At 32.9% G+C, this 26649-nt stretch overlaps 1 protein-coding gene across 31 annotated transcripts in view; it reads left to right on the plus strand.

The window, feature by feature from the left end:
• PTPRD (protein tyrosine phosphatase receptor type D) overlaps window positions 1–26649 on the plus strand; it is a 2053994-nt gene that overhangs the window by 210360 nt on the left and 1816985 nt on the right. The gene's annotated exons all lie outside the window — the stretch shown is intronic.

Below are 26649 nucleotides of genomic sequence, written 5' to 3' on the forward strand. Positions count from 1 at the left end.
TAAATTAAATATTTCACAGTAACCTTGGATTTAGATCTTATTTTTCTTCATATTTTAAATGGGGAAACCTAAGAGTAACAGTGATTAATTAAATTATTCTTCTATCACTGCACTGTCAAGATTTCTAGCTTCCATAATAAATCAGTGCTATATGACATAAAACGTACTGTTTTACTCCGTACATGTTCTATGCTGATATAATATATAAAAGGTCAAACAGAGCCAAAGAATCTATAGAAGATCAAACTCTATGTGACAGACAGTATCCTAGTTCCCTGAAAGTGTTAATGTACTTACAACAAGTTAGAAGAGAATAAAGTGATACCTCTCCATTGTTATTATGCGCTGATCTTTTGTAGCCAGATAACAGATTAGATTAACAGAACTAGAAATAGGTACTTGGCCTCACAGACTTTAGAATCTCAAGGAAATAATACTTCAAATCATACTGTAAGGACCATAACTCTGTGTTTTAATTCTCTGTGAATCTGTTTGGCCCATTTCACTATAATGAAAATCTGATACAGTAAGAAACCAGTTGGCTGCAGTCAAGTGATCTGTCAAAAACTTCTATAACATACAAATGATGAATCTGGTTTACAAAGGGAATTGGGTGGTTAAATGAATTCCTGCTATTTCAAGAAACCCTTTGTATGTTTCCTAGGCAGATGAAATACTTAAGGAAAGGTGTGAGTTTAAGTGGAAAAGTGTTTTACAACTAAAATGAATGAATGAATGAATGAATGAATGAATGAATACATACATACGTACATACATACACACATACATATGTACATGAATAAGGTGATGTGTGGCCAGACAGTGTCTAAAATGAAAAAAATAATTGCCTTACTGAGTGGTAATTGTCCATGATGTGCAATTGGGAGCATTAGAAAAGTAATACAAGATTAGTGTTACCATGTGTTGTTTTTGTATGTTAATTCTTTTTTATTTAGTTGATCTAATATTCTGCATTATAAAACTACCAATTTGAACATTCTACTAAGCTCTTTCTATTATAAGCAGCTTGTGAGTTTCTTAAAAATCTCTACCATGTCTCAGTTACCTTTGGAGTAACTGTCTGAGTGAAATCTACTTGTGAAAAACTATCTTCAGTGTCTGAAGTGCATCTTGCAAACTGATAAAGATGATAAAACTATGCTGATCATGACATAATGCATCTGCCATGATTGAATTCAAATATACTTGGCACTGAATATCTGGAAATCAAGCTAGAAAATAAATGGAAGGTTGTGGGAATATTTGAGCTAGGATAATAAGGGTACTAAAAATAATTTTACGTTTATGTTCATATTTCAATCTTCAACCTGTGTTTTTATCAATCAGAAATAGCTAGTGCATTTTGTTCCAATCAACTTCAAAACATTCCAGTAATTTCTCAACATGATAGAAACTCCTAAGTTAAATTGGATTAAACACAACTTTCTTTTTGAATAAAGACCATGAGACATATGTTGGCACTTTCTCTTTCAGTTAGGTGGTTGTGAAGACTATCTTTCTCAAGTTGCTTAGTTTACAGGGGCCTACTAAACCTTTCTTATATGAGAAAGCTGAAAATATTGTTTGTAAAGTTCAAGTGTATACAATACATTTGAAAACCATATACAAAACCATCTTGCTCTCATCTTTTGTTCTTGGTGTTTATACTGACCCAGAACCCAGTGTATACTCATATGTTTTGTTCTCATGCGTGGATCATTGATTTCCATAGACTGTCCATGAAATCTCAAGTTTGCATAGCAAAGCTTTCTAAGAGAGATAATGTTTTCCTTGTTGATATCATGCCTTAAAAAAATACAGCATCTCTATGTGTTTCTTTGTGGTTCTCATTAAAAATTAATTGAAAATCAAAGTGGCAAAATAGCTTTCCCAAAATAGGAAGAGTTTTAGATTTTCTCCCAATATTTTGCCCATATAAATAGAAATGTTGTGATTTAAAAAGAATCTGACATAAAATATATTCTCCATAATAAAACACAGATATTTGGAAATATCTAGATGGATTTATGAGCAATTTACTACATAGTTTCAACTACATAAAATTCTTCTAACTTACTGATAGCAAACAAACTAGAAACATGGGAATGTTTAAATGAACAACTCTCAAAGTAATGCAGAAAAATAATTTATGGTGATTAAGCGAATACTCTAATTTTAATCCAATTACACTTTTAACAAAGCTCCAATCGATTGGACATAAAAAAGTATCTTTATTTTTATGAACACTTCAAAAGCATTTCACACATGTAATATAACATATTTGAAAATTGGAATATTTGCATGATATTGTTTTATTGACAAGTTCATATCAAATAGGCAAAAATGATACTTGACCTAACTAAACCATATCATTTTGGTGATTTACATAATCAAAGTAAATTTGAGAAATACCTTTTCTGATTGAAAAAAGTTCATAGCCCTGCAATTAAATGACATCAAAGAATAAATCACTTCATTAGGTCACATTCCCCTATCTGAAACGATGAAGGGAAAAATTTCTGTCTGTCTTAATGACAATAATAGAGGTATCTCCCAATCAATAGGTTTATTTTTATATTACGGACACAATAAGTAACCAATTGTGATTTTCTTTTACATGGACTGCTTATAAATTCAGATTTAATTTTCAGGCCTACCTCTACAAGTAATTAGGATATCAAGGCATGCATTTAATGTATTAACATTGCTTCTAAAGTAACCTACTTGCTCTGTAACTGTCCCTTTGCTCTAATTCTCATATGCCGTAACTGTTATACTTATATTAATTAGGATGGTCCATAGTAGCTGCACTGTCTAGAACCAAGGCTTCCAAGATGGATGCAGCAGAAAAAGGAAGAGCATCGAGTGAGGGACATCAGCAACATGACTGAGTAAGACAGCTGTCTTCAGGCCCCTTTCTCCATAACAATTTAGCTTTCATTCACAGAAAAAAGTGCCTTTGTGGGAGTTGTGGGATCCAGCACCACATGCTAAAGTTCTGCAGAAGCATCTCGCCCACCTGTGCTTTGAAAAATAGGAATAAAGAACTCAGTCCAGGCTGTGGACCCTGAGGTGACCCATGAAACATCTGTAGCCCCTCTCGTCTGTGGTCCAGGAGACACTGGAAAACTCCATCTTAACAATCACTCACAGACAAGAGAGGCTTTGTAGAAGTTCAGGTTCAGGGGAGAAGTTTCAGCATACCATTGGAGCAAACAAACACACAAAAACCTCAACAACAACAACATCATTGACAACAACAATAACAACAACATGAGTTTGGATGTATTGAGAGAGTAAGATAGTTTGTCTTCACCCACAATACCCATCCTCCAAGGCAGTACAGCTCAGGACCAAGATAGATCTAATGGACCTGTGCTTTCTCCTATAGGGGATAGCGAGAGGATGAGAATGAGCGTTCGGCTTCCCCAGCTATGGGGTATGCTGCCAAAGAAGCCCATTTCTCTCTTGACCCTTCCAGAGAACTGAGTCATGGAGCTGCATGACTAGAGGGGTGAAGAGGCTGGGATAACAGCACAAGCAACTCTCAGAATTAAAGGAATACAGAGCCTACTAACTGTTGTGGATTCCTTCAAAAATCCTGCCCATGAGATGCTGGCCACATCTAGTCTTTGGATCCCCCCCACTGGCCCATGGCCACCTCCAATGTATCTCACCACCCCCCACCCACACATACACACACACCCTGTGGCTGGCTTCTTGCATATGCTCTTACTGACAGTGAAAGTGAGCTTGACAGATGGATTTCAGTATAAACAGAAAGTTGGCCAGAATATAAGTGCTAGGGAGAGACTGCAAACTTGAACTTTAGTGCCACCCTTGGGAAAAGAAACGGGAGATCAGTACTCAGCCTGATATACTACAGGATCAAGACAAGGCATATAAGCTTAAGAAGTCTACCACAAGAATGAGTAAGAAGCATGGATCAGGTATACCCATAGAAGGTCTGAAAAAGTCTCAGAATCCCTACCATATCTGATGGATGTTTCGCTCTCGTGAGGGAAGTTAGTAAAGACTGGAAGAAGTAACTACTCCTTCAAAGGCAAAACAACAATGTGCAGCTTCAAATATGAAAAATCAAGGAAACAGACACTACAAAATGAATCACAATAATTTTCTAATACCTGATCCCAAAAACATGGATTTGCAATTTATTTGGTAAATAATTTAAAATAGCTATTTTATAGAAGCTCAATGAGTTATAGGAAAACATAGAAAGGCATTGAATGAAGTCAAGTAAACAATATCTGAACAAAATGGGAAGATTAACAAAGTAATAAAAATCATGGGGGACAAAAAAAGAACCACAGATAAATTCTGGAGCTGAAGAATTCAGTAAATGAATGAAAAATGAAATAGAAACATCAACAGAAGAGTGGATTAACCATAATAAAATAGCCTGTGAGTTAGAAGATTGGACCTTTTAAATTATCCACTCAGAAGCCATCAAAGAACAAAAGAATGAAAAAGATGGAAGAAAGTCTAAGTGAGCTATGAAGTACTATCAAAAGAAACAATTGCAAATTATTTCAGTTCAGAAGGAAAAAAGTGGGAGAAGGGAGAAGAAAGTTTATTTAAAAATAATGGCTGAGAACGTCTCAAATCTGGGGAGAGGTTTTGAAATGCAATTTTATGAAGCTCATCGATGACACATTCAACTTGAAGAGATCATTTCCAAGACATATTATTCAAAAACAAACAAACCAAAAATCTGTCAAAAATCAAAGAGAGAATCTTAAAAGTACTAAGAGAAAAGAAGTATGTGATTTACAAGGGAACCCCCATAAGGCTATCATTGGATTTCTGAGCAGAAACCTCACAGGCCAGGAGAGAGTGTAATGATATATTGAAAGTGCTGAAAGAAAAATAAATAAATACATTAAATAAATGTGAACAAAAAATACTTTATCTGGCAACACTGTCCTTCAGAAAGAGACATAAATAAACACTTTCCCAGATAAGCAAAATCTTAGAAAATATATCACCACTAGACTTGCCTTAAAAGAAATGCTAAAAGAAATTTTCAAGAAAAATGAAAGAACTGAAGTAATATAAAAAATATATGAAAATACACAATATACTGGTAAAGATAAGTTTATAATCAAATACAAAATACTCTATAAGTAACAATTTCTATAATAATTGCAGTATAAAAAGAGATAAATTGTGACTTTAAAATGTAAAAGGAGTGAAAGTTTAGAGTTTTTGTATAAAACCAAATTTAAGTTGTCAATGTAAAACACAATGTTATATCCATAGAATGATTTATGTAAGTCTAATGGTAAATACAAAACAAAAGCTACTGTAGATTCACATAAAATAAAGAGACGGGAATCAAAGCCTATAACTACAGAAAATCATCAGTTAACAAAGAAAAGCAGCAAGAATGGACGAAAGGAACAAGACAACTACAAAACAGCCAGGAAATTATTAATAAAATAGCATTAGTAAGTCCTTACCAATCAAGAATTACTCAAAATGTAAATGGATTAAATTCTTCAGTCAAAAGGGATAGAGGGGCCAAAATGATAAAAACAATACCCAGCTATATACTGCCTACAGGAGAGTCTCTTCAGCTTTAAGGACACACATAGGGTCAAAGTGATGGATTGTTAAGATATTCATTCCATGCAAGTGTTAACAAAAATTATCAGGTATAATTTATACTTATCTTGGACAAAATAGACATTAAGGTAAAAACTCTTAAAAAGAGACAAAAAGATCATTATATAATGGTGTAAGGGTGAATTCATTATGAGATGAGAACAATCGTAAATATATATGCACTCAACATCCGAGTACCTGAATATATTAAGTAAATGTGAAGGGAGAAATAGCAAACAACACAATAATAGTAGTGGACTTCAACACCTCACTTTCAACAATGAATGGATCGTAGATACAGAAAATCAAAAGGGAGTGTTAGACTTGAATTATGCTCTAAATGGACCTAAACAGAACATACATATATATATATATATATGTACATATATATATACACACATACACTATGATATGGTATAACATTACTCCATAATATTGTACTTTATTTTTTAGTGTAATAAAGTAATTTATACTTTAAAATAAAGTAATACATACTGTAATTTATATGTATGTATGTGCATATATATAACAATATAACATTTCATCCAACAACAGCAGAACACACATTCTTCTCATATTCACATGGAAAATTCTTTAGACAGATCATGTTAGGCCTTGGCAGTGTCTTGTTTTTGTATAACAACAAAATCATAAGCAACAAAAGCAAAAATCAACGTATGACATTACATCAAGCTAAAAAGTTTCTGTACAGCAAAAGAAACAATCAGCAAAATTAAAGAAAAGGCAACCTATACAATGGAAGAAAATATTTGCAAACTATCTATTGGATAAAGTTTTAATGTCCAACATACATGAAGAACTCATATAATGAAATAAAAAAAAAACAGACAACCTAATTATAAAATGGAAGAATAAATATATAATATATATGTGTGTGTGTGTATATATATATATATATATACATATATATATACATTATATATATATATATATATATATATATATATATATATATACACATACACACACACACACCATTATATAATAATGGTATATATGGTATATACCAATTATATACCATATATATATATATATATATATATATATATATACCATTTTAAAAACTAGTCAACAGATACATGGAAACATGCTCAACATCACTAATTAGAGAAATGAAATACATAACCACAATGAGATACCACCCATACCTGTTAGAATGGGTATTATCAAAGAGTAGAGATAATAAGTGTTGGCAAAGATGTGGGAAAAAGGGAACCACTCTGCACTTTTTGTGGGAATCTAAATTGGCACAGCCACTATGGAAAATAGTTTGGGAATTACTCAAGAAAATAAAAAATAGGACTTCCATATGATACAACAATTTCACTTCTGGCTATATAGTCAAAGAAAATAAAATCAAGAGCTCAAAGACAAATGAACACCCACACACACACACACACACACACACACACACACACACACACACAGGAATAATATTCAGCCAAGAGAAAGAAGGAAATCCTGTCATTTGTGTCAACATGGATGGATGTTGAGGGCATTATGTTACGTCAAATTTGAGAAACATATATGCTATAACATACATGGAATTTAATGAAGCTGCACTCGTAGAAACAGAGATTAAAATAGTGATTACCAGGGGCTGGAGGGTGGGGGAAATGGATGAATGTTGGTCAAAGGTTGCTATAAGGGTAATACGATGAATAAATTTGGGGAATGTAATGTAGCATGGTGATTGTAGTTAACAACATTATATGCTTGAAAGTTGTTGAGACAGTAGGTCTTAAAAGTTCTCACAACAAAAATAATGGTAGTTATGTGTGGTGATAGAGTGTTATCTAACTGTGTTGTGATAATAATTTTGCAATGTATAAGTGTATCAGATCAACACTTATACACCTTAACCTTACCCAATGTCACATGTCAATTCTATTTCAACAAAACTGGAGAAAAATAGAGATAATACAGGTAGATATATATCTGTATTTATGAATATCTGATAGAGAATGGCAGACAGTAATTCTTCCTTATCCATGGGGTATATGTTCCAAGACCCAATTGGATTCCTGAAACCACAGAGAGTAGCAAACCCTATACATTCTATGTTTATGCATACATATCTATGATAATGTTTAGTTTATAAATTATACACAATAGAATATTAACAATAATAACTAATAATAAAATAGAACAATAGTAGTAATACAGTGTAATAAATGTTATATAAATGGCTTTGGGGACAGTATTAAGTCAAATAAAGGTTAACTGAACATGGGCACTGAGATACCATGACAGTTAATCTGGGAGACACTACTTAGTGACTAACAGGCAGGTAGTTCATACAGTTCGGGTATCCTGGACAAAAGCGTGATTCACATGCAGGGTGGGATGGAGATGGATGGACTGAGATTTGATCATGCTGCTCCAAATGGGACACAATTTAAAATGTATGAATCATTTATTTCAGGAATTTTCCATTTAATATTTTCATACGGCAGTTGACCATGTGTAACTGTAGATAAGGCGGGGATGACTGTAAATCATTTTGGCTCATCACATATTAGCATTGACTAGTCTCAGAACCTCTATCTAACTGCAACATATTCTGAGAAATGTAGGAAAGCAAATGCAGTATTTGTTGACCATTATTTTCTCTACCATCGTACCATGTTTACCCAAAAATAAGACCACGTCTAATACTAATTTTTGCTCCAAAAGATGCATTAGAGCTTATGTTCAGGGGATGTCATCCTGAAAAATCATTCTATGGCTTCTTTTCCAGTTAGGTCTTATTTTTGGGGAAACACAGTAGATACTCAATAGAGTGTCTTGATGAAATGCAAATGAGAGTGCATGGCATTGTAACAAAAGGCAGAGAGCCAATATTAGTGAATAAATTCTAAAGACTTAAAAGAAGTCTCTTTAATAAGCAACAGATTTGAAACAAACAAAGGGTAAAGTGCAAATTCAAAACTATGTTAAACTAATCTCAATATTTAGATAATTTTGACAAATAATTGCTTCACATTTTGAACACTATCTCTTATAATTCAGAAGAGAATACCCAAGATTTTCATAGTCACTTGTTAAAGAATCTCAAATGTATTCAAGAGAGTCCATCATCACATATAGCTTTGCGTACTCTTCTCCTTGAAGGGAAAGCAACAGAGCAGAATTATTCATTGGGGATTATGATGATAAAATATTCACAGTTCCTATTAAAGTAATAATGTGCCACTTTTTTTAAATCACTGAGCTATTCTGTTTGTTATTTCCAAGGGAATCTTATTAGCAAAGATAGAACACGCTAACATGGTTTTGCTCTGGGATTCATCACATGTCTGATTAGAGAGTATTTAAAAATACATGTTGGATATCCTATTCTCACTTGCAGTAAACACATTGAAATGACAATCAGATAGTCTGAGGGTTATAAATTTTAGAGGACATAAAGGAACATTTTAACTTCTGAAATTATACCAGCAATGTACGTGAATATGTAGACCGTAAAAAGAAATCTAAGGATCTGAGTTGTTATATTCTCAAAATATATTTAATTGTGTATACATAGAATTACCCTCAGAAGCGTTCTAGTAATGATTTCAGAACACACTATCACTTTGGTCCAGAAACATGATAATGCATGTCTAGGCATCTATTGAGAATGGAGACTTAGTCACTTGCCCATTGAATATCCCAGACTTAACTTGGATCTGGCATTACCTATCTTGTCAAACAGAAAAAGCTAGGAGGTTTTGTTATGTTTTGTTCAAAATTTTTGAACTTTACTTATTAATTCTGCTTATTTACATAAAGAACCCAACTGACAAAAACAACCCAGATCTGTTAATCTATAGTTTCAAAAAATACAAAAAAAAAAAAGAAAATGGTTTAATTAGTTCAACATTTCTTTAATGTAATTATGTAAAATAACTTATCCATGTTGCTTCAACCCAGTATTTAACAGCATTTTCAAATTGTTAAGCACAGAGTGAATTTTCAGATTGGAAAATTTAGGTAACTGTTCATGTTTTGTAAGATCTCACAAATTACTTCAGGACTGATTTCACATAGTCGTATATACCAAGAAAAAAAAAATACCAACTGATTGTAAAAGGTGGATGCCCTAGTTATGAACCAAGGGCAGGTGATTTTGTTCTAATCAAATGGACCCTAACACCAGGAATGTGGAAGTAGCAGATGCTGGAAAATAAAATCACAATTTATTACCATCTCCCACCTCTTTAAATGAACAGAGAGGAGGGAGAGGGTTCTGAGCCCTGGAAAGATTAAGAATTTTTGTCTTCCTAAACCAGGTATTGATCTAGCAATCTGTAGGGCCTTGAGAAATCCAGGGTCTGGCTCATCTGGTTAAGGGGGTGACAGTCATACTATAGGTAGTTTCCAGCAGACGGAGCATCATGTATATGGACCGGTGTGCTTATCTTGTTACATTAACCTTTCCCTGAAGGAACAGCAAGGGGGGTCACCTTTTATGTAACTAACCTGTCCAGTCATGGCGTTTCTCAGGAGCAAGCATATATTCATGTGCATAATGAACCTCTAGTTAAAGCTACATCACTAAAACCAATCATAATCATAACTCATATTGCACTTGCTCACAAATTCAAACTTCATTATTCTAACACAATTGCATCACCTTTTTTGTGACTAGAGCCTGTTAGCATCAACTAATTTAAGAGTCCTTCTGGTGACCAGAAAGAGAAACTCTTTTATAATGAAGTATTTGCTTAGAGCATATAAACTCCTCAAGAGTTAGCTGTATTAAAATACACTGTAATCTGCAAATTAGATACCAGGATCTTTACCAGTGCAGAAAACAAGGAAAGCTATTTGGAAACATAAATAAGTGTTTTTTAGAGAATACATTCAAATCAGTTCCCCAAATGAAATCTCATATTTGCATCTGAGTTTGAGTGCTTTTTTTTGCGTTTACTCACAATCTAAGTAGGTTAACATTGTTTTTAACTTAATAGATATATACTACTTTACACTGAATTTTTATAAAATTCATCAATTTTAAATGACAAAGGTAAACATTATATATACATTTAATTCTGCCTTTAGGTCTATATCTAGTCACTTTTTATAATGAGATTTTATGCATATAAACATTAATAGGAACATTAGCTTATTGAAAATTCATGAAATAACTGAAACTTAAACATGTATCCATTCTGTAACATGCTGACTGTATGCTTGCTGTGAGCAAGGCACTGTGCTAAGTTCTCAGTATATAAAGGGACATTTAAAGATTTAAAGTAAAAGGATAAACAGCAAAGCAAACATGGCACAAGGATGAAGTGATAATGGTAGACAAAGTTGAATTCAAGGTAAAAAGTGCAAACAGGAATATGATAGTCTCTTATTAAGTGGTATAACGACAACTCAGATAGGCATTGTTAACTATTTGAAATGACAGATTTCATTAAAAATATCTAGGTCAAAAATTCTGAAAACAAAAATTAAGATTGACAGAAACATGAGGATGTGGCATGCTTTCCATTCTTATCAATAGTTATCAATATTGTAAACATCAAAACTACTGAGGACAATGATCTGAATAGTTAAGGATATAATTACATAATAAGCATAATAAGCTATTACTAATAAGCATATAAGGATATCTATCTTATGAGCAGAAAAGAAAACACATTCATTAACTTTTTTTAAAAAAAAATCACACATTAGAGTACAGAGAAATCACCATAAAATTTCCAAAGACAAAAAAGGATGAACTTTGAAATGTGTAGCAAAATGCAAATATTAACTACTATTACTGTTTTGAAATTTTAAAATGATATCCTCAGCCATTATTTACTTGAAAGAAAACAATTATTTATTTGTATATATATATATATATGTATATTATATATTATATATATATAATATATATATATATATAATATATATATTATATATATATATATATATTATATATATATAATATATATATATATATATTCATTAATTAATTTGCAAGCTATCTAGGATAAAGAAAGGTACATGACAGTATCCTATATCAAAGCATCTAGGATGCATCCAAGGTTGGATATTTTTCAGCTCTGCTTCTGATTTTGGTTTGGCCCCACTCTCTCCTACCACCCTTGGCTTCCAAATTCCTCTTCTTGCCCATCACTTCCCACAGTGAATATGGTTAATAAAATAGCTGCTATGCCGTTAGTGTTATGTCTTTCAACAAAGAGTTAGTGGGTCATATTTATGACACAACAGGTGAAATAGATAACATAACGGGGTATGGAATCAGATATTTCACCAGCAACACTGAGAGGTAGAAAGCAGCAGGTATATAATTCTGGAATGGACACCACATGCTCTCAAAATTTTCCAAGGAAATGGTTTTCTGTCTTAAAATTATATTCTCAGCCAACTTTGGAATCAGGTAAAATGATCACTTCTCTTTATGCTATATTTCCAAAATTTACCCAGGATGCACCTTTCTCAAGATGACATTTTGAGATGTCGTCCACCAAAAAGAATTAGTAAACCAATGAAAAAGGGTGAGGTGAATTCAGGGAATAGGGTATCCATCACAGGAGGGAGAAGAAAATTCCCAGGTAATGACAACAGAAAGTCTCAAGAGAACAGCTGCTCAGTAGAGCTAGAGAAGTAACTAGTTCAGATTGGAGAAGGGGGATAAAGTGTTCCAAGGGGATATATAAATATCTAAGGTGGGAAAAGTAGGCAGCACAGGGAGTTTTAAGTGGTATTGGAAAGTTTGGGGACAATTTATCTCTCAAAATAAGATACAAAAACCAGGGCAAAGCAGGGAGGAAAATGTTGCATATAGAGAGAGAGAAAGAAAAGAAATCATATTCTAGTATGCAGTCTGGCTCAGTTGCAAGCAATGTTTAGCTAATGCTAATAGCATAAACACAGACTGAATAGTCACCTGACCTTATTATATCACAATGCTGTATTGGTTGACTGCAGGAGATGTATATGTGAGTGAGAGTGTATGAGATATTTACATATTTGCCTTACATACGGTATTAAGCATCAATAATACAACATTTAACATTGGAAATTAAAAAAAATAGTATAAGCTTGTCACTTAGAAATATGGATATATGTGTATATATGTATATACCAGGAGTGCATACATATTTTAAGAAATGTTAACAATTTGGTCCACGTTGCTGAAGCAGTAGTTCGAAATAATCAGAAGTGTCTGGACGCTGACGGTGACCATCTTTGAGACCTCTTGTAATTGCAGAAGTGAAACATGACTTGTATTCATCTTTTGTTATTGGTGTATATTGAGTATTGCAATTTTATTACACTTTTTTCCTTTCTTAAAATGAGTAAATGTGTATACATATTTTGCACCCTCTGTGTGTGTGTGTGTGTGTGTGTATACACACATATACATATATATGTATATATATATACACATTTTAGTAAATATTTATATATATATATATATATACATATATATATATATAAATATTTACTAAAAGCATTGACAGTATGGTTACTGGGAAACATGAATTGGTTTAGATAGATAGGAGGACTGTGGGTTCTCCTTGTAATTATTATCAATTTAACTCCTCCTTGTCTTTACCTATTCTATTTTGACCAAAACAATGATTAAATAAATAAATGGATGTATTAAAAAGAGGAAACTTTTCTGCTAGCTCCATCAGCCAGAAATACTACCAGCAAAGGTCACATGCCCAACTCCTCCGAATGCTCACTCTGACTGGGGGCGGGGTTATTGATTAGTGAGAAACTCATATGTTCGCAATTGTGATTGAGGGAAGAGGAGAGATCTTTTACTAAAAGACAGCAATAAGCTAGTAAACGAGTCCTTTTTGAGTATTTTGAAAAAGAGGTGCATGTGGGTGGGATATGTTTAATATTTAAGAAAATGTGCTGGGTTCCTCATATGTTAAATATTATTTACACAGTATGTTTTTTGAGGATTGCTAAATACAGTTAGGTAAGTAAACCCTGTTCTGTCTACAGAAATTTTATAAACAGACTAAGGCAAATTGAGTCTTGCTAAATTATTAGTTTGATTAGTTCAATTAGTTCAAAATTTTGCATATATATTTCTCAAGCCCGCATTTAGAGAACTATTTGATTTTTAGTTGACATGAAATAATAAGCATTGCTCTATGTCCATGAATAGTTTCACTAAAAATAGAATAAACCCAAGAAAATAAAATATTTCATGGTGTTAGAATCTTTCATTAAAAATTAAATTAATATGTCAACGCTCAGTTGAAATTTTTAGAGAGGATATTATGTGGCTTGTTAGTGAATGTGTGTTGTGATTCTTCCTTTCATTGATTACCCCAATTTTTTGCAATGAAAAGAAAAAACAAGTCAGAAACTATAGAACATATGAAGAACATTGAAAATAAAGAATGTTCTGAAATATGTGACTTGACAACGCTCTGCTGAGAAGCAGCATGGTGGGTTGTTGGACTCTCTCCTTTAATTCCTGTCTTTGCCCCTCTGAGCTGTAGGACATCAGTCAGTGTACTTCATCGTTCTTTGCTTCAGTTTCAACATGTGTAAAGCAGGGATTATATTAGCGTGTGCTGCCTCCCAGTATGGCTATATATATTTGATGAAATAATATATGTAAAGTGTTAGGGCAATACTTACCACATTATTAAGAACTAACTTTCTAGTAGCTATCCTTATTACTCTTTTAATCCTGTTTCCTTTTGATATGATTTGTTATGTATGCTTTCTTAAATCTTAACTGAGACTTTTTTGTTGTTATTATTCATTTAAAAAATTCTGAAGCACTGTGTAGATCACTTAATGCTCTTCTTTTGGATGGTATTGATGGTTAACTTTCTATCTTTAGTGTCTGGTCCAGAACCCTTTATTCCTGTGAAATATTCACTTCATACAGATAGAGAATGGAGGTTGGGAGGCAGCAGTCCGTTGTTAGTACTTAAAAGAAGCAAATTCATGAGGATGGTACTCAGAAGAACAGTATTGCTACTAGCTGTGTGTCTTAAAATCATCTAGAATTGTTTCCGTTAGCCTCATTCTTAGACATATCAGAAAACTTGCCTTTTAGAGACATTTTTGGTACTTCTTACTACAATTGCAACTCTTCATAAAAATAACATGCTTTTTCTTTGTTTTCTTTCTCTCACTCCACTCGGCCTCCATAATTGCCACCATACCACCAGGACAAGGACACACAATTCCAGACTACTATATTTGTCATTTGTGTTTGATCATTTAGAAAAAAAAGATGTGATGTGCTAATTGAATGCAATACAAACAATAATGGGATCCTAAAACATTAAAACTGCTAAGAATTTTAGAAAGTATTTGCTGACTTTCCAAAGGTTTCCAAGGGCAAGATAGTTTGCGCAAGTTTGAATAGTTAGTAAATGGCAAAACCAGAAATAGTCTATGGGTCTTTTGAATCCAATTTTAGCACACTTTTTTTTGCCATGTTCCTTCCATACCAAAGCTGAAACATGTAGTACTAGGACCTAAATTGTTCTGCTTAATTTTATCAACTATAATTAAAAAAACACACATTCTCCCCAAACAAATACTACTTAAGACCCTAATATTAGTAAGACAAACCTGCCTTTTTGTGTTTTACTGTTTAATCACAGCCCCAGGCTACTTATTATTATTATTTTTTTAATGCTCAAGAAAATATCTAATTTAATTAGGTAACAATGTTGATAAACCTTTCTACTACAAATTAATACATTTGCGTGTGGTATCACTCCAAAATAGGTCTAAATTATACCCAGGCCTTGTTCTATAAGAACATGATCATATGTCTGTATATTATTAGTCTGTCTTTACCTATAATGTTATTGTTGTTTTTTCAGTTTTTTACTGTAAGTGAAACTAATATCTAGTGATCGCAGTCTAACTTTAAGAGGGCAAAAATTCTATAACACTACTCAATTACAACACTCTCTGCTGTCTAATGTATCTCTATCCTGCATTGAAACCATATTTCTTTAACCGTATTGCTTTCATAGAAGCACCTCTAATTGATTAGTTTTTAAAAAACTATTGGATTGAATTTCTGAGAAAGTTGAGAGATCGTGTTTCCTGTCAATCATATGTTGTTTCATTTTGGTAGTTGAACTTAGAACATAAATAGAGGGAAGCCTGATTTTTTATATATATTCATATATAATATCATATATATGTGTATATATATCACATATACATATGTATGATATATATATATATATATATACACACACACAACACGCACACACACACTCATATATATGTATATTCATCTTTCATCATATCCAGAGGAGATAAGCTATGTGTACTTATCAACCAGGTGTTTTCTTGTATTATAGTTACCTTCCTTTATTCTTAGTAAATAGTAAAATGTCTCATTATCAGCAACATACATTAATAAAAAATCATATATAGAAGAAAACTCATATTTTTTTGTCTAAAATACCTTAGAGAAGATTGATCAATGTTTCTCTAAGGCTATTTTTGATTGCACTCAAACCACAATTTTCTATAAAGCTGAAAATACATTTATTGACACTTGCTATAAATGTTCCTTTACTGTTCCTTCATTTCCAGGTACAGAGATAATACTAGCAAATCTAATAAATAATAATAATAATAATATGATAATAATAATAGTTACTAATTGATCACCAGCAGTGTGCTGACATTATATTACATATCTTATCTCTAATCATCTACATATTCCTGAAATGCAGGTATTCTTAACTTCATTTTGCATTTTATTGAGCTAAAACAAGGAGGTTAAGTATTTTCCTTTAGGTTCCAGTCCAGATCTGTCTCAATTTAAAGCAGGTACTGTTTGCACCCCATTACACTTTGTTGACATAAGATAATACTTTCAAGGACTCTGGAAGTTTAGAGTGGAGGAGAATAATTGGAGTAGTAAAGGAAGGCTGCTGAGGTCAGTGAGAAAATCTTCTTATGTACTCTGATCTCCCTACGTTCTCATTTTCGTCTTTTTGTTTCTATCAATTTATCTCTTTCCTCCCTTCCTACTTTTTCATAATTTCACTTTTATTTTCCCTCTGTCTTATTACATAATCTCCTGGTGGATTTCCAAGAGATGGAACCTCCATCATTATTTCACTTCAGTAAAATATTTGTGGCCCTTATCCCCATAAAGCTGCTTACCACCCCAGGGTCAGTGGCTGGCTCAAAGGAGACCACAGCAGATAAAGGTGTAGCCAAGTGTGTGGGCATGCTCTTTCTTCTTATTAGTATGATATCTCAAAGATCAAGATGATAACTTTCTGAGCCTTGAAGAGCTTTCCATGAGATGAACATCAAGATCCTCTCTGTAGGGCTCTGGCTCAATTGGATTTTCTCTTTAATTTCTCCCTAAACTTTGCAGTTCAATTAAATGTTCCCATCATTACCCTGTATGATTCCCATTCATCAATAAGGAGGAGCTACTCCATATTCTAAGCCTATCTCGGTCGAAAGGCCAGAATTCATAAAGCTTTTGCCCCTTTGCTGCATGTCTTTTTTTCTCTTTTCTTGAATAAAATATGAATACAGAAAAGTGCACAAATTATAAATCTATAAGTCAATGAATTACACCAAAGTGATAACCTATGTATTCACTACCCTGATCAAGAAATCGGTCTAAGAAGATACCCTCTTGTTCCTACTGAACACTGTATCTTTAGTCTTCACTTCAAAGGGTGATATCTTTGAAATTCACAGTGTCAGTTTATTAAAAGACATTACGAGGCTTTTAGTCCATTCATGTATGTGGCATAAACATGTCACAGGTGGGTGGGATTAAATATGAACAAGGTAGGCCATGTATTGATATTTCTCAAGCTGATATATGAGCATATGCAGACTGTTTACATCACTTATTCTGCTTTTGAATATGATTGAAAATACCCATGATTATAACTATTAATCAAAAATATAAAATATGGCAAGTGTATATGTTGTCTCAGAATATATCAATAAAAACACCATTTAGTGTTCAGTACAGCCATTCACTAGTTTACACTACACATGTCTACTTTGTTCATCTCGAGATACCTAACTAATACATTTGCTTCAACTTTGGAAGACAGTGCTCGTTCCTCCATTTCTGGCTGTCCGAGGAAACAGTAGTGGAAATCCAATAATATAAGTTGAAGGCTAGCGCAAATGTCAAACTAGTGCTGTATCACCATCTAGAGTTCAAGATGATAAATGCAAACATCTTCACTGTAAGGAGCCTTTCGTATATGTGCTTTTAGATCTGAATATACATACATAGCTTCTTATGTGTAAGTGAAGAAAATAATGTTTGCTATTGTTTTATCTCCAGTTGAGTTTCCGCAATGCAGGGACCACTTGTATTTACAGATGGCACAGGAAAGTATAAATCAGTGTCATATATTATTAGCACTACAGCATGTTTCTACCAAAGATGAGCCTCCCACATGTCAGACAAACCACCTACACAAGGAGCACAGCAGTGTCGGTGTTTTTTTAGCACATTCCTGGTAATGAAGTCCATGTTGAACTGGACAAGAATGGATTTTCTTTTCTCCTGGCCGTCAACAACCTACACCAATCTGTATTTGATTGTTGATTCTCCTCTCTCGGTAGGCACCACTATCAGAATAGAGTAGAAAATATTCTTGGGATTTATGAGACTATTAACATATATTGTATTCCTGTTGTTATGCTAGCTACAAGTAGCATCTTTTATTTTTTTAATCCGAAAAGGAGAAATCATTGACATATGGTGTCTGAGATAAAATGTCATACTATTATTGAATTATTATAATTAATATTATATTACTTATCCAATTATTACTTATGTCCAAAGTTATGAAATACATTATTAATATAAACTTAATGTTTAAGCCTAATTATTTGTTTTCACCTTTATTATTCAGGTAATATTACTGAGCTCAATCTATATACAAAATACAGTGAGATACTCTTTTACCTGCTAGAAGACCACAATCTAGAGTGACTCTTACAAACCACATTTAAAGCACAAAAATAAATTAGAGTGATGAAGTTTCTTTTTCTTGGGAAGGTAGGAATTTGCTTTATATATAAGTATCATTTTGAAAAATGCAAAATATTGTCAAGCTAAAATGTAGACAAAGACCACCTTCTAGAAAGAGTACAAAAGTATATATTAAGAAGATTTTAAAGGTATTGTTTGTTGAAGTAAAAAGTTTATGTATCTGCTTGGGAAATAAATATTTGTGACTGTGGCTTGAAACAGAGTATGGAATTAAATTAGAAATGGTTTTACATACCTCAGTAAGTAGTTTAGGCTTAAATCTATAAGCAGAGAGTGGACAGCATAGGTCTTTAGACCGGCAAGTTGCAAGACATTTATATGTGCTTTAGAAATCAGGTCTGATGAGATTATGAAAGAATTGGAGAAGTGGAAGTCATGAGAAGTTAGAAAGGTGCTCCAATCGTTCAAAAGAGAGATGATGATTTAAGCCAATATTGAATGCTGTGTTACAATTATTAGTTAGTGTACAGTTAAATATAATAAGAGAAAAAAAGAGGGGACTGTTGAAAATATCTTTGAGGTTCCTAATTATATTAATGAGGAGATGGTAATATTATTATCCAACACAGGACTTCAGGGGAAGAACATTTTTGTGCAGGATTTTGACATGCTTGCTTTTCCTTACCGTTGTACAAAGGTGGGTGGGGATGTCTAATGGCAAATTGAAATATATATTTCTCAGATCCCAGGGAGCTACAGAAAATGTAGATATCATCTGACGATAGAGGTAGTAGATTTGTTTCTTGTAGCAGAGTATGCCTAGTGCAAAGTAATGTGAAAACAGGACACTCCGTTGAAGAAGAAAGCTGGCCTTCCTTTGTTCCTGCCATGCCATTTCCCTTGACACTCTGGAAACCCTCAATATCTGTATCTTAACTGAGTATTTTCTACTGTTCTGTTTGTGGCACTGTAAGTTTCTGGAAGAAGTCTGATTCTTGACATTAATTGAAAATATAGTTAGATAAAATATTTCAAGTCTTTGGAAATCATAATTATTTTCTTTTAGAAATTCATAAAGGGAGGCAACAGGATACATTGGTTACAAGCACAGACCAGGCTATTTGGTTTTATACCTGCTTACTCTTCCAAGTCTATGATACCTTGGGTGATTATGTTTAATTTTGCTGTGCCTTAATTTCATCACCTATGAAATAGAGATGATAATGGTACATATTCATTGGGATGTTATGCATTTTAAGCAAGCTAATATTCATCTAAGACTTTGAACAGTATCTGGAACAAATTAAATGCAATGAGAGTGTTTGCTAAGTAAATCCTGATCACTTTATGTAGTAGTTTTCCATGGCCTCTGCCAACACATATGAAAGGAAGAGGATCAGGTCTGATATTTTCTCTGCAAAAATACGAAGGATCACTTTTCTTATTAGTTTATTTTGACAATTGTCATCTATTTAAATCCAAAAATGATATGGGTATGTCTGCATTGCCCATTCTCATCTTCACTATAAGATAGCTTTCCTTTTCAAATTGTTAAATATGTGTTTATTTGTGTTTAATCCATAGAAAAGGTCATAGGAAAAACACTGACAGTTGGATACATCCAAACAAAGCATCACAGTATGTCCCCAGTAAAGCTTGAGAATTTAACATCCCATGTGACAATCCTTCTAGTAGCAGTGAGAAATGTCACTTTTCAGTTTGTCCTAAAATAATGGCAACATTGTAAATGAGAAAGCGAATGTGTAAAAAAATAAAGTAGAGTGATGATGCACATAATGTGTATATCATCTGCTACTTGTTAAGGCATTTAAGTCACTGTAATTACAGAAATCTGAGTCACACCTATCCAATGCGTATAAGACTTTGATACTCAAAGAGTGGTCCTTAGTCCGTTAACGGTCCTTAGTCCATTAGCCTTGACCTTACCAGGCTTCATCCCAGAACTTTGAATTACAATCTGCAATTATAAGATTCCCAAGTGATTTTATAAATATTAAAATTGGAGAATATCTGAATAAGCAAACCTGGACATCAGTAATAGATTGACAGTAAATAGGGTTGTTGGAAATAAAGAAAAAAGAAACAATCCTCCCTCTAACTTCACTGAATTTCTGAAATAAACCCATTTTATAAATATAAAAATTATGCTTATTTGTATCCCACAAATATTTATTAAGAACCTATTCTGTGCAATCACTTTTCCGGGTTCTAAAGAAACAGTGGTGAACAAAATCACAAAGTTCTTTATACTCAAGGCGTTAATTTTATAATGCATTCCAAGAAAATTCTGGAGTAAATTCTTATTTAACAGCAAGAATTCAAAGAAGTAACCTTCTCTAGACATGTAAAATTTTCCCTAAAAATCTTTTACATATTCATGTTGCTAAGATTCAATCACTGACAGATTTTGCTCATATTCTTGGACCAGACTGCCTGGGTTTAAATCCTGGCTCCCAGACTTAAGAAAAAATACTCAACCTCTCTGTTCCTCAGTTTCCTCATCTGAAAAATGGGTGTACTGTTAGGCCTACATCACAATATTGTTGTGAAGATCAATAAGATTAATACCATGTTTCCCTGAAAATAAGACCTAACCAGAAAGTAAGCCCTATCATGGTTTTACAGGATGGCATCCCCTGAACATAAGCCCTCATGCGTCTTTTGGAGCAAAACTTAATATAGGACCTGGTCTTATTTTGTGGGAAACATGGTATACACTCAGTACTCAGGTCAATGCCTGGCATTTGGGGAGTACTATGCAAGTGTGAAAGATTGTTACTGTTGTTGTTAGTGAGACATTATCAGCGGCGTCTTTCACCTCTCTTAATCTGAGTTTTCAGGACTTAGTTTAAGTTTTTAAATATGCAGAGACTCTGCTAAAACCAGTCACCAGTGGATTTTGAAACAAGTCCTTTAGTTAAGCTATGGTCAGTGTGTACTAGATTCTGATGGAAAAGACCAACTTCTACAGATTTTATCCTGGACTGAAAATTTGGACAAGAAGATTCTGACTTTGAAACCCTTATTTGTTTCCTGTATTTTGCACAGTTAGAGGTAATTTGTTTTTTGTGCTCCGCAGAGATAAAGTATGTTTGTCCATCTAATTTACTTTCAGCCTTGCTCATGTGTCTAAGCTCTGACTCTTTAAATCAGCTTCCCTATTAATAAAGCCTGTAAATAAGCAGGAAGTTAATTCTTGCTTACTTTGATTTCTCTTCTCATCTTTCCATGTGTTTTAGTGAAATCTCTCCAAGTGATTACATTTTCATTTGAAATGGTATAATAAAACCTAACAACACTGGGGAAGCCATTGAAGTAATCACAGGGATTCTATTCATAGGAATTGTTGTTTTTTCTTCTGGGGCAAGTGGAAATAGGCTTTCTATCAATTAATTCATATTCCTTTTTAATTCTTCACACATTTGGCATGTTTATTCCTGATGTAGTCTTTGCTTGATATCAACAACTAAAAGAATAATATAAACCGGGTGTGTAAAGTATATAATTATACCCAAGTTCACCAAGGTCAGGGGTGGGCCAACCAGCCTCCACATTTTCTGCCCCATTTCCCCTTGGGAACTGTGTACTCAAAGCACAGCCTTCTGTATCTCACCTCATAACTTTGTCTACACCCATAGTTATCAAACGTGTGGTTTGGGGATGAAACCTTTTCATGGGATCTTTGAGATCAAACTATTTTTGTAACACTAGGGAGCTTTGTGCCTGTCTCACGCTCATTCTCTTACGAGTGTACAGTGAAGTTTTCAAGAGGCTACATGTCTCAAAAGATTGAAAGCGCATATGAGAATTCACCTGAGTACTATGCATCGGACATTATAGAGATTTTTTTTAGATATAAAATAATGCCATTCTTCTCACTCTTTTGTTTGTTTCGGTGAAAATATTTTTTATATTAGCATTTAATGGGATTATTTTAATGAGTTAAAAATATATGTTTTGAAACTATTCTTAGTTTTAATTTATAGTACAGTAAATATCATTAGATGAAAACCATATAAACAAAAGCTTTGGGGGGTTCTTAGTAATTTGTAAGAGTATAAATCGATCCCAAAATGTTTGAAAACTTCTGGTCTATACTATATGCTTGGCACGACTGGGATAAGGGAGAAGGTGAGGCTTGGCATGTAGTCATTTATTTCCCATATTGTCTGATAGTTCTGTACTTTCCCAATGCTTTGCCTTTGTGGAGTGGAAGGGAAAGAGAAGGAGAGAATGAGCCAAAGAAAATATGAGATGCCATGTGGATAAAAGTATCCTTTCTAGATAAGCAGGTGCCTACAGTGTGGCACACAATGACATGACATTATTTCCCGATTCTGTAAAGTAAATAGAATAACAAAACTAATTGAGTGTGATTGTGACTGATTATGTAAAGTATGTGGAGGAGGCTTTTTGAAGTTTAATGTGAGTCCAAGGTCCATTAAATTTTATGGACAGAAAACTGAAATTAGTGTTGATGACAGGACTTGCCGTGAGTCATGGGCCACTTAGTGACGAAAGCAAGAATGAAAAATCAGGTTTCTGGTCCCTAGTTTTATTCTACTACCATCTATCTCACAGAAGTGAATATTTTCCATATTTTCAATGAGAATAAATTATGACTATATTATACAGAACTCTATGCCTAATACTACTTCTCTGAATAAGACTAGAATATGAAATAATAAATCTGGAAAAAAACGTTGAAAAAATATAAATGCTGGCATTAGTAAATGATTAGATGTAGAGGTTCAACTTTAATTTTCAAAATAATATATGTAATTCTCCCTTTAATTTTGGCAAATTATGCCAGTAGCCTATAACACCTTTCATTTGGAGATTCTGAGGGGCTTATAATTATGTCAACTTTTAAAACCATATCATTATCCGTTAAGTTAATAGAACACATTGATAAAAATCACAGTAACCCCTGGTGTACACTAAAATTGTGAAGCAGAATAATTTATGCAAATTACTTATAGAGTTAATATATGTTAAATATGTTTAATTACACTGCAGAACTTAGTTCGCTGCAGCACACACAATTATTTTTAATTATAAAAACAGATATTTTGGAGATTTATGTTCAGCCCATTACACTGCTAGTTAGTACGACTTTTCTTCATTGCTTCCAGAAATAAATTAAAGAAAACATATTAATAATTTGTGCCAGAATCATCTCCTTACTGGAATTCTTATGTATATTATGTCAGTGTTCTCCAAGATTTACAAGCTACCAAATGCTTTCTGGGCCTTATTTAAAATACATACTTGTTACCAAGAGATAGTAAGGAAATTAACAAAAGAAATAGCTTAAAGATGTAATAATATTTACTCTGGGGAGCAAAACTAGGAGGGTGAATAGGAGGGCAGCAACTTTTGTTTTAATTATAAGCTTTTCTTTATTACTTGGTTTTTAGTTATATATATAAAACTTTGATTAAAAAATTAAATGTAAGAAAGTTCACATGTACATACACAATAGTAGAGAACAATAGTCACCCATAATCTTTCTTGTACTATGTATTTCTGTTATTTTGATTTATGTATAGAGTTGAACAATTAATGTTCAAATGTTAACGACAGATCTAAATATATAAATAAACCTAAGAATTTCCCAATTCTAGAAAAATGTACTTTTCATTTGTATTATTTTTCTATATTGTCATGTTAAGTAGTCGATTTATAATATATCCATACACATGAGCAAAGGATTCACATCTTAGCCAAACACCATTCAATAATAATAAGGCATTTATGTGATTTTTCCATGGCATAGTGTGACTTCACAAGTAACCTATCCATCTGCCTAGTGTGAACCAACCCCCGATCCTGAAAGTCATATGTTCTTAATACAGTACTTAACAGAAAACGATATATTACATGATAGGAAAAGTTGCTACACAGGGAAGCTCAAAATTATATAATTCTGGTAGACTACTTTATTTAGTGACATCGTGCAACCATTAAATTGATAAACAGTTCTATTGAGCACAGAATGCAATTAAGTTACTAAATAAAATTTTGGGTTAAAGAATTTTTTTTTTGTATATAGTGTGTGTACTTTTCTTATTGGAATATAATAAATCAAATACAGGATATTTGTATATTTTCTTATATTCTAAACTCTAATTTTTTTTCAGATAGATTGCTATTTTGAATAATATGCCAATATTATCTATCAGTTACCCTAGAGACATGGCAGCTGTTAACTAAGGAAGTTTTAAACATAAAAGAATGCCAAACTAAAGTTAATGTTCACTTTAATCAGATGTTAAAATACTTAAAGGTCGCTTCAGTGGTCAATTAAATTATAATACCCTACAAAAAGAATTGTAAAACTATTTAATAAAATTATCACATTATTTATCGGCTGTATTTATTCCCAAATATGTTTACCCTGAATTCTATTTATACTACTTTGCATGACTAAAGGTAGTTCATTTTTCTGTTCGGAGAAATTCTGGACAAAAATATGATTTTGTTTTTGGTGAAGACAGACATTTATTATTTTATTTTGTGGAATTTCACTATCTCAGCGTTCTCTTTTGTCCTTTTCATTATATATTGCTCTCTTGAATTTCATGTATTACCTTCCTAATGAGGTTTTTGTCGTCTTGTTCTCCACTGTAGTTGGGGCTTTGACTATGGACCACCTGGAAATGTATAATTATTGTTGTTGTGTCAGTTTGGTTGATAATTCGGTATTCAGTGTTTTTTTTTCATAGAAGTGTCTTTCTTTATCTGTGCTATGTGCATAATAGGTACTTTTTTAATTATTTGAAAACAATCTCCACTTTCCAACTGTTACAAAATGATATAATTATGCTGTGATTAACAATAATCAATACATTTGAAACACATACTATGAGCTCTGTTTTAAACACGTTGCATGCATATTAGCTGATTTAATCCTCAGAATAACGCCCTCATATAGATATTAATTTTATCCTATTTTACAGGAACTGAGCAAAGAGGATAAATAATTTGCTCTTCTAGCAAATAAGACCAAGGTTTTGAAATCAGACCATCAGATACTGGAATGTATTCTATGTAGTGCTGACAATTTTCATTGAGGAATTGATCCCCTGAACATAGTTACTTCTAGTAATGAATTATCAAAAACTTAGTTTTGTGATGCTTAAATCAAATAAAAAAAAAAAGAAAAATCAATATACATATCCCCTCAAAGCAGTGTTCTCAAAAGTGACTGGCATAGCACATGGATACATAAGGTGAAACACTGGGAGTTTGAAGAAAAGTACTGAAATATGTTTCTATTCTATTTGTTAGGTCTTCCTTTCTTATTTTGGATGGTATTTTCTGTCATTTATAAAATATATTTAAAATCTAACATAGGAGGTGGCCAGTTAGCTCAGCTGGTTAGACACCAAGGTTGCAGGTTCGATCTTGGTAATAACACCAAGGTTGCCGGTTACGATTCCCCGCATGGGCCACTGTGAGCTGCATCCTCCTTAAAACAAACAAAAAATAATTCTTCCTTAAAAAAATCTAATATAGAATAGTAGTATATTTATATAATTCATAAGTAAGAGATATATAATTATTGATAGTGCTTACATACTTTTAAAACACTTTTATGAATGTATGAGCTACACTGTTTGGATATAATCATCTTACAGAAATTACCCAGAATTTAGAGAAAAATCAGATTTAGGGAAATAAAGCATATGTCAATCTGTTTTAAAATATATAAGAGTCATTATATATTTTTATTATTGCCCTCCTTTCCTCATCTGTATAATGGACATATTAAATACTTTTATAGTTTTATTGTAATGACTAAATGAATACAATGTTTGTGAATTTTTTTTAAAAGCATAAATCTATAGAACTGCGAATTACTTAATTATCACTCACCAACACTTTGAAATGGCATTGCAGGTGTCTGGGACAAGCCCCGGTGAGAGGATATTTTGTGCAGAGAATCTTCAGAGCCCCTGTATGGTTAACTCATAGGGCTAAACTTTGGCATGGCTGGCATAAAACAGACAATTTCTAGGAGACGA

The sequence above is a fragment of the Rhinolophus hipposideros genome (genome assembly GCF_964194185.1).
Source record: "Rhinolophus hipposideros genome assembly, chromosome: 11".
Classification (NCBI taxonomy): Eukaryota; Metazoa; Chordata; class Mammalia; order Chiroptera; family Rhinolophidae; genus Rhinolophus; species Rhinolophus hipposideros.